Source organism: Nelumbo lutea, chromosome 6 (assembly GCF_056320005.1).
Source record: "Nelumbo lutea isolate HS-2025 chromosome 6, American lotus-T2T, whole genome shotgun sequence".
Lineage (NCBI taxonomy): Eukaryota > Viridiplantae > Streptophyta > Magnoliopsida > Proteales > Nelumbonaceae > Nelumbo > Nelumbo lutea.
This window is the reverse complement of record NC_142689.1, coordinates 30,292,265-30,301,912: the sequence shown is the minus strand read 5'-3', so window position 1 is coordinate 30,301,912 and position 9,648 is coordinate 30,292,265. Positions and strand designations below refer to the sequence as shown.

Genomic DNA, 9,648 nt, shown 5'->3' with positions numbered 1-9,648 from the left:
CACACCAAATGGGCCCTTAATTAAAAGAGAGAAGACCTTGAGTCTGCATCAAGTTGTACACTCAATGACTACATAACAATACCAAGCATGTGCCTGTTTGGGACTTGGGAGGGCTTTCACATAACGGCTTTTAGATTCGTGGGGTGGGCCCTACATGAAAAGCCTAAAAGCTATGTTTGGCAAAAAAAAACGCAGAAAGCAAAGATATGTTATAATTGGGCTAATAAATTGACTTCTCGATGAATCTAATTTCAATAACTTCTTTATGGCAGTTCAATCAAAGATGAAGCCTTCCAAAATATGCTCAGATCTCCTACTCACAAACTCTTTTCACTTCCCTACCCATAGATCCACCTATAGATCCGTAGTGCTTTAAGTGTTTAATAAATTTTCTGATTCTTATCCCATAAATACCTCAGCCTAGCATAAAATAATTCAACAAATATCTAAGACAGTTGCTACAATATTTATTGAGTGCTTATTTAAGGCCTGTTCATTTCCCCTTAACTCTTATCTCTTAAGAGGAATCTTTTAACTTTAAGAAAAAAATGATTATTCGTTTCCTCTTATCTCTGATACAAGTGTAACCATACAAGTTTTTATTTTATAATCATACAATTTTTTTGTTTTCCAATATCCTAATTAGACTTCAGGCGTTCCAAAAGGGCACCTTAGGCTTTATCTTACTCTCGGAATAGCATTCCATTACTTGCTAATTTGTACCTCATTCCACACTTAGAGTTTGAAATGCTTATGTAAAAGTGGAAATAGATCAAGTTTCAAACTTTTCTGCTGCTTCTCTGCTTCCTGCAAACCAAACAAAACTAATGAAGACCCTATAAAATTTTCTTGGGGAGCCCCAAGAGGGAAGACAAGCGATAGACAACTTCGCAGGTGGTTCACCGTGGCCCGGGCCACAAAGATACAAGTTTTCTAGTAGCTTCAATGCATTCTCTCGTTAACGCTTAGGCCCCGTTCATTTGCTGGCATTTAATGGTAATCGAGGATATATTGATCATGATACCCACGTTCATTTATTGCTATATTGGGTCTCATGGTAATCGAGGATATGGGAATCTGGTTTGTAAGGTGAAAAAACAATTTGTCCATATGCCAATAAATGCTTATCAAGTGAAGTTTCACTTGATAAGCTTGGGTTGGGCTTTTGTCAAAATTTGAATGAATCTAGTCTGAAGGCCTGAGGTGTACACAAAATGGTTGATTTTGTTTTAGAAAACAAAATAGCAAATGCAAAAAATTCCATGTCATTTTGTGAAAATTCCCGGCATTTCCATGGCATTCCAGACTGTAAATTAGGTTTTTGCTCCCTCTCCCCAATCATATGGGTTAGAGTTGATTAATCGATTGTTCTTTCTTCCCTTATCCTTCACATGCAGACGACAGCAACTACGTCACGTTCATAATCAACCAACAGTTGCATTTAAATAATATTTAAAAATAATATGAATACAAAAGGCAATAAAATTTAAGTAATAGTCAAAATTGATTAATTTAATTAAAATTATTAATCATGCATTACATGAATCCCATTTAAAAATAATTTTAATTTTAAAGCTAATTAAGAAGATTATTGATAGACAAATAAATCACCCAAAAAAAATAAAAATAATGCTTGAGTTGGAATTGGACCGGCTTAGGCCAATTAGCAATGTCACGGGGCTCCATCTGTAGTTCTGTTTCACTTTTGCATAACAAAATCTATACATTATTTTATCACAAAAAATCATGCACTATTGGGGTCCCGACTATAAATAAAATATTAAGATAATAAACATTCTTGTTATATGGTTTTTTGAAATCTGATTGAGCTTGGATGAGCCTACGAGGGATGATCTGGCTTTGGGATTTTATGCAATAACTAATAACAGAAAATATTAGTATATGAGGATTGGTTCAGGTTGAACTGGGCTTGGTTGGGCTTTTCAAGCCAGGGATTGCCTTATGACTTGAAAATACCACTTATATGGATTGGTTCGATTTGGTTGCATATAATATGTTCAATCAAAATGACATCCTCAAGTTGACATCTTCACCACCTGAAACCAACCGAGAACACCAGTAAATCGACCCGAACATGATTTCTCGGTTTGGTCAGTTTCTCGGTTTGTCCGCTAGCCATACCAGTTCACAAAGTGCATGCTTAGTTATTCCCAAAAAAAGCCCAAGAAAACACTGGTTCCATGTCAACGATCAACAGTTGGATGCTTGCAGCTTGAAGCCTTGCACTTGTAGGTTGTATGACTGACTTCTTTGTTCGGTTGTTCCTTGATTCATTCTTTTTAAGTGAAGCCTTACTGCAATTGAGATTGGAGAATGGTCAACAAAGAGTGAGTTTTTTTTAGTTTTGAACTCTAGAAGGGCTAAAACCACAACATTTAATGCATATTCACTCTTTTTTGTAAATAGAAGTAGGAAGAGGAAAGTAAGAAAAAAACGAGTTCAAATCAGCCCCCCACAAAGTTTCACAGCACATCCCTGCCATGTATACATCTCCCAATAATGGCATCATCATTTCTAGGATTATCATCGGGAGATGGGGGAATCTTGTTGGGGGCTGATTTGGTCTCAAAAAAATCCAACACAATTATTGAGGCTTTTTTTTCCTGAACCAAAACCAAGTGGTAATATTTGTAAACCGACCAAACCGGTTTCAGTTGGACCAGTTAAATCAGTTTAGTTCATTTCGTGAACATCCCTAATACCATTCACCCAAACTGATACAAAAGTTTGTGTTGGGCCATCAAATTTCGAGTTGGACTAACACTGACTTTTAAAAGAGTTGAGCCATCTAAGATATGAGGCTGTGTTTGGTTTGAAAGAAAAGGCAGGGAAACCTCTTTTCAAATCAAACACAGCTTAAATGGATGACCTACCTATTTCGACTATTCAAATCTTGTGGTCTAGTTGAATTTGCAATTAAAGAATGAAAAAAAGGTTGGCCCTCAGGTTCAGTTTGGAAGGAGTACAAATATAAATATGTAGAGTGCAAAACCTTGTATTTTGTATTATTTTGCATGTATTTGTAGTATATATTTGCATTTGTACTCCTTTCAAACTGAGCCTAAGGCTGTGCTTGGTTGCAATGCAAATAATTTATACCGGTGCAAAACTATGGCAGTGCAAATGATTTGAGTGTAAAATTTGACGTATTTTTTGTTTCAAGTTTTAGCTTATCTTGTTTGATCATAGTACAAATGAAATAAATTAAGACAGGAAGTAGAATAAAGTAAAACACAAAAATAAATAAATGAGAATTTGCATTTTTTTTCATTTGCACTTCCATGCATTTGTACTAGTACAAATAAAATTGCAATGTAACCAAAACACAGCCTAAGGCTCAATATGGAAAGAGTACAAATACAATTATGTACAATGCAAAACCTTATATATTGTATTTCTAAACCTTACAATTGTAGTGTTAAACCTTGTATTGTCATTATAAATATTTGTATTCACTCTTTCCAAATGTAATTTAATATATGTTTGTAGTTGCATTTCTAAGATTATATGTTAAGGTTATAACGGGGAGGGGTTGGATTTTTGTCAAAATTTAAATGAACCCAAAGCAATGTAAACACTAACTTGGGCCAAGCCAAGTTGCACCCTAGTTATTGGATCTCAATAGATTCCACATGTATATTAATTGCATGGATAGTTAGATACACTTTATATATACATATACATAAGTTTTACGTTATATATATATATTATAAAATGACACATAATATATTATTTATAACATTCTATATTTATATAAATTGCAACATATATTTTATACATATATTATGTATCATATAATATAAATTAGGGACATACACACACACACATATATAGATATATATATTCTAAGCTGGCCCCACATGACATAAGCAGGCCCTCGGTTTATAAAACGTTTAATGCCATCTATAGCTTATATTATTATTATTATTGTTATTATTTGCAATTTCAGATTTATCCCCTTCACATTAAAAGCATTGTTCATCTTCTTCAAAACCTAAACCCTATAGTTTGTTTCAAACATTGTTCAAATACTATTCATCTGTTTCTCCCTCGTTGGAATCTCCAATTATTTTCCACTGTTCATGTTTTCCCTAATGATTCTCCAAAAAGTTTCCAAGGTCTTGTATTTATACACATTTAGTAATTTGTTGCATAAAGCAACTAGTTGTACACATTTAGTGGTTTGTTACAAAAAGCAATTAGTTGTACAAAATGATTTGTTATAGTTGTACAATCGGAAAACCTTGAAGGTAAGCTTGTGTACAAATGAGAGATGCAGTCAAAATATCCTTATTAGTCAATCACATTTTGTATCCTGTTGGGTTCAGTTTCCATAACATCCTCCCTCAGGTTGAGTGGGGTGAGAAGCACGTTCAACTTGGAACAAAGTAGCTGGAACCGACTATGGCCAAGTGGTTCAGTGGAAATGTTTGCAATCTGGTCTATAGAGGAAATGAACTGCATTTAAAGTTGGTTACATGCCACCCATTCATGAACAAAATGGTAGTCTATTTCAACATGCTTGGTGCGGCCATGGAAGACGGGGTTCCTCATGCATGGCAGCACGCCATTCAGGGTATTTTTGAGCTTCTGAGTAGCAAGAGGGTTCATGTAACTCTAGCATTTGTAGGCACATCAACAAATATAGGAGATATCTCAGTTGGAGCTTGGAGAGATAGCAAGTCCACGGTGAGTGTGTACAAGTGTACTAGCAGCTTCAGGCCCACCTTCAAATGTAGGAGACTTCTTCATTAGAGGAATGGCAGGTCTGTCAGGTGGAAAGATATCTGTTTCAGCACTAGAAGAAGTTGCTGGTCTAATTGGCATTCCAATGGACATGAAGCTTGGCTCTTTAACTGGGATGAAATGGAAGTTTGTGCCCTTTACCCAACTGACATGGTCCACAAAAAGACAACTTGTTATGGTAATTAGGGATGGCAATTTTACAGGAATTTTCGGGTATTCGATCCGTTCCGACCCTAATAGGATCCGAGACAGGTTTGGGATTTTAGATTAAAACTCTATAGGGTTTGAGTTTTAACTTTAAGATATCTGATACCTGATACCCGAGATGCATAAATATTAACCTGCTATATTATATATCATGCACAAATTATAAATTGCAAGTACTAAGATAATTATTATATTATTTATATTTTATTTATATAAATTTCTCAGGATTAAAATCATCATTTGATGTAAAGTTGGATTTGATAGATTGTTTATTTCATTTAGTTATAAAATTCTAATTTTAAATATTATTTCTTTTAATTTTTAGTTGGAATTGTTAATCATAATATATATATATATATATATGTGTGTGTATTGATTTTGTTGATGAACACAAAAGTTAATAAAATATATTTTATTCCATTAAATAATACAAACAGTGAGGGTCAGGACGCAACGAGTTTGAGAAATTGAGAGGAAAAATTAGACAGTTTGGAACGAATTTAAAATCAGGGATCCATAAACGAGTTCAGGAATAAATAGGGCAATTTGCACAGATACCCTAATGGTAATTGAAACTTAGACACTACCTTATGGACCATTTTTGAACTTGGGTGACCAAATTTATTGTGCCAAACTTAGACACCAACGCCAACAAACTCCTCGGTCAGGACGCAACGAGTTTGAGAAATTGAGAGGAAAAATTAGACAGTTTGGAACGAATTTAAAATCAGGGATCCTTAAACGAGTTCAGGAATAAATAGGGCAATTTGCACAGATACCCTAATGGTAATTGAAACTTAGACACTACCTTATGGACCATTTTTGAACTTGGGTGACCAAATTTATTGTGCCAAACTTAGACACCAACGCCAACAAACTCTCATGGAGGAGTTTCCCCTGTTTATAGTACGAAGCTCATAATGCAATTGCATTATCCTTGCAAAGGATTTAGATGGATAAAGACGGTCAAGAGTTTCCCATACTTGGATTTCCACGGGAGATGGTTTATACCATCAATTAACTAAGAAATGCAGATGCTAGGCATCAATTAAAAGGAAACATCAGATGATTGTGAGTTTGTAGTGGAACCAGAGGACTTTAGGGAAGCCATTGATTGACGCTAGTCAATAAGCTCTAATACCATAAAAAAGTAACAGAGTTTAATGAATAAATCTCATTCACCACTAATGTTTTGTGGGTCTTGTATTTATACACATTTAGTGATTTATTACATATAAAAGTTATTAGTTGTATGCATTTAGTGGTTTGTTATAGAAAGAAATTGGTTGTACACAGTAATTTTTTACAGTTGTATAATTGGAAGATGTTGAGTGTAATCTTATGTATAGACAAGAGATACAATCAAGATATCCTTATTAGTCATGCACACTATGTCTCTTGTTGGGTTCAAATTCCTTAACACTTCTCTCATATTATCTACATAATAGATAATGCTGAAGAACCCAATATTCATTATTCTCCCAAAGAATTACAAAAAAAGCAGTCTGAACTTGAAAACCTTGGCATAGCCATGTACATCCCTCTATCCACCTCTAAAAATGTCAATCCTTACTCCATGAAACTAGTCTAGATGCCATTAGGTTTTTAGATCATCATGTTCAAGTGATTACATTGAATAAGTAATCGTCCAACCACAAATATCTAATAGCATGACCTTTTGATCGTCATTTATTTTTGTTGTAACTGAACAAAAAGGTTTTTTTGATTGTTTGTTTGTTTTAAATCCACGCACTCAATAGCTTGGTTTATCATGCAGGTTCTTAGTTAACACAAACACATTCTACTTGGATATAAAAATATATTGGGAAAAGATAATCGTCCCAAGAGGCTGATCCCAACTGGTTCCTGGCTATTTGGTTAATATAAATTCTTTCCAGCAGGTTTTTTTTGTTGCAATCTTTTATATTATATCCTATCAAATGAGAGATTTAAGATTGCTTGTTCCGGTCTTTTTATATTGTCTTTCGTGTGACTTGGGCCATAGTGGTAGAGCTCAAAAATAGAAATGGAAAGAATTGTTTGAAGGGTTAAAAATGAAATTTCACATGGCTGAACTAGGTTTGGTGGTTAGTCGGATTTTAATTTTTTTTTAACTCGACTCGGGAGCCGATTTCTTGGTGATTTTGAAATCTATAATTTTGGGATCGATCTTGCACTGAACCAAACCATATTCGAAACCCAAATTAAAACCACCCATCACAAAATAGCTAACCGGGAGTGATGGGGCTCCCGGATTTGCTTCTAGTAAAAAAAAAAAAATCTCAAAATAAAGTGACTCTACATTTTTTATTTGATTTTGCTTCTAAAACAAAGAAATACAGGAGGTTAGTGGATTGGGGATCCGTATTTTCTAGCAAATTGGAAGGGTGTTATTGAAATCGCATTCCCCTCCCTCCTTCAGACCAACCCCTTTTGGACGCTGAGCAAAAGGGTGAGAATCTCCACCCCTTTTCTATCGGAGTCCCCACCTTCGGACTCGGCTAGTAGGTCTGAGGAGCAGAGAGAGCAAGACAACCTCCTCCTCGAATGCCAGATAATACATGATTCTTAAAGCTACTAAGATAATGAAATCAAAGCTAGATTAACGGAATTCCTATTCAACCAACAGCAAGATTCTAAATAAATAATAAAAAAAAAAAAGGATGAGGTAGAAGATTTACCTCTTATGGCCTGCATGAGGATCAACGACGCTACTGTTGGTATTTGCAGAACTGATAATGCTTGGATTTGGAGAGCTCGATGAATATTATGGAATCCCTACCTCGGCAGCTCGACAGTGACAGTGGGAATAGGTCGATGGCAGAGCAATGGTAGGTTGAGGCTTCAACAATGATCAACTGGAGGCCAAAGCTCGTTTGACGAAGGATGATAACGTCGGAAGGGAGATGGGTATACGAGTTTTGCTCTGAATCACCGCTCCCTTCTCTCTCTCAGCCTTTCCGCTTACTTTCTCAGTTCTCTCCCAGAAAAACGGGAGAGCTCTTTCTCCCTTGAAACTCTCTCTCGCTTCTTTCTTCCTCTCGCTCTCTCTCTCTCTTGAAGTTCAAATCTTGTCTCACCCGACCCCTTTCCTTCTCAAATTCTCAGTTCAACCTTCCTCTTTCGAACACTCATTTCGGCAACTTCTCACCCTCATTTTGGCAGCTTCTCGAAAGGAAAACAGAGAGAGCTCCCCTTCCAAACTCCACCTCTCCGACCTTTCCCCTCTCGACCTCCTTTCTTGGGATGGTGCTCCCTATTTATAAAGAGAGGGAAGGGTGGTTTCTGCCAAAATCTTCAAGGTACATGGGGTCTTTTTGGTTAACTCAGCAATTAGGGGTTGAAAGGGTGCATTTTAGATCATATTTGGGTAAGGGGTATTTTAGGTAATTTTGAAAGGAGTGATTTGGGAATTTGATGAATGAAGGGCGATTTGATAATTTGGAGGTTTGGGAAAAGGGGAAGGAGGGGTAATTTGGGAATTAGGTCAAGGGCGTTTTGGTGATTGGTTAAAGAGGATTCTGGATAATTTTGGTTAAGGGTATTTTAGGAATTTGGCTTAAGACATTTTGGGAATTGAAAATTTAGGGTATAAGGGGAATATTGATGGTAGTTTTGGGTATTTGAAATGAAGGGTATTTTGGGAATTTTGGTCAAGGGGGTATTTTAGGAATTTGGACAATGGGGTATTTTGGGAATTTGGTACAAGGGGCAATTTGGGAAAGGGGTATTTTGAGAACTAGTCAAAGGGTAGTTCGAGTGATTTTGGTCAAGGGTATTTTTGGGGATTTAGGGGAATTTTGGAAGGAGGGGCATTTTTGGGAATTAGGTTAAGGGTAATTAGGGAATTGGTCAAAAGTGGTAGTTCAGGTAATTTTGGTCAAGGGTATTTTGGTTATTTTAGAATGAGGGGCATTTTGGTAATTTTGGTTATGAGCATTTTGGTAATTTTGGAAGAAGGGACATTTTTGGGAATTAGGTGGGGGTAATTTAGGAATTGGTCAAAGGGGTCATTTTGATAATTCGGAAGAGGAGGGTGTTACGGGGATCTGTTCAAAGGGTACTTTGGTAATCCGGAACGGGTATCTTTGGTTTAAAGGGTATTTTGGTAATTTAGTCAAGGGATATCATATGAGATCTATAACGAGTTTTGAGGATTTAGGGATTGAAATTTAGGTTCTTTGGACAATCTAAGATGAGTGGTAAGGTCATATTGGGCCAATTGGGCATAGATCAGGCAGATTTGGAAAGGCTCAATTTGGTTAATCTAGGTCCTTAAAATGGAATCTTGGAGCGATTGAAGGGCAAATGGGGGTATTTTGGGTTGAGATTTCACAAGTGGGTATTTGGGGGCTACTGTGTCTTATGGTTGTATCTGATCCAATGGTTGAAGTGTAGGTGGAGGTTGATCGGGGCCATCAGATAGGCATCGGGCAAGTTTAATGAAGTATCTAAGGGTTCTTAGGGTGAAATTCGAGATTTTTGGGTTTTTGGGTGTTTCGGAGTGGTTGGACAAGTTTGATCGGGTGTTTAGGGTGAAATATGGGGACAAGTAACAAATTGAGCAAAAATCAAGTGTTGACGATTATCTTCATAAGAGAATGGGAGCTCCATACCTAAATCAATGCCCATTTTTAACCTAAACCACATGACAACTTAAGGTGTCATGTGATC

General features: G+C 36.2%; 1 long non-coding RNA gene across 1 annotated transcript; it reads right to left on the bottom strand.

Annotated features, from left to right (window-relative positions):
* Positions 1 to 1,663: 1,663 nt before the first annotated feature.
* LOC148848299 (uncharacterized) lies at positions 1,664 to 8,270 on the bottom strand. The gene is made up of 2 exons (XR_016101347.1): positions 7,656 to 8,270; positions 1,664 to 2,315 (listed from the first exon to the last, which is right to left on the bottom strand). It is a non-coding gene; the product is annotated as an uncharacterized LOC148848299 (long non-coding RNA).
* Between the last annotated feature and the right edge of the window lie 1,378 nt (positions 8,271 to 9,648).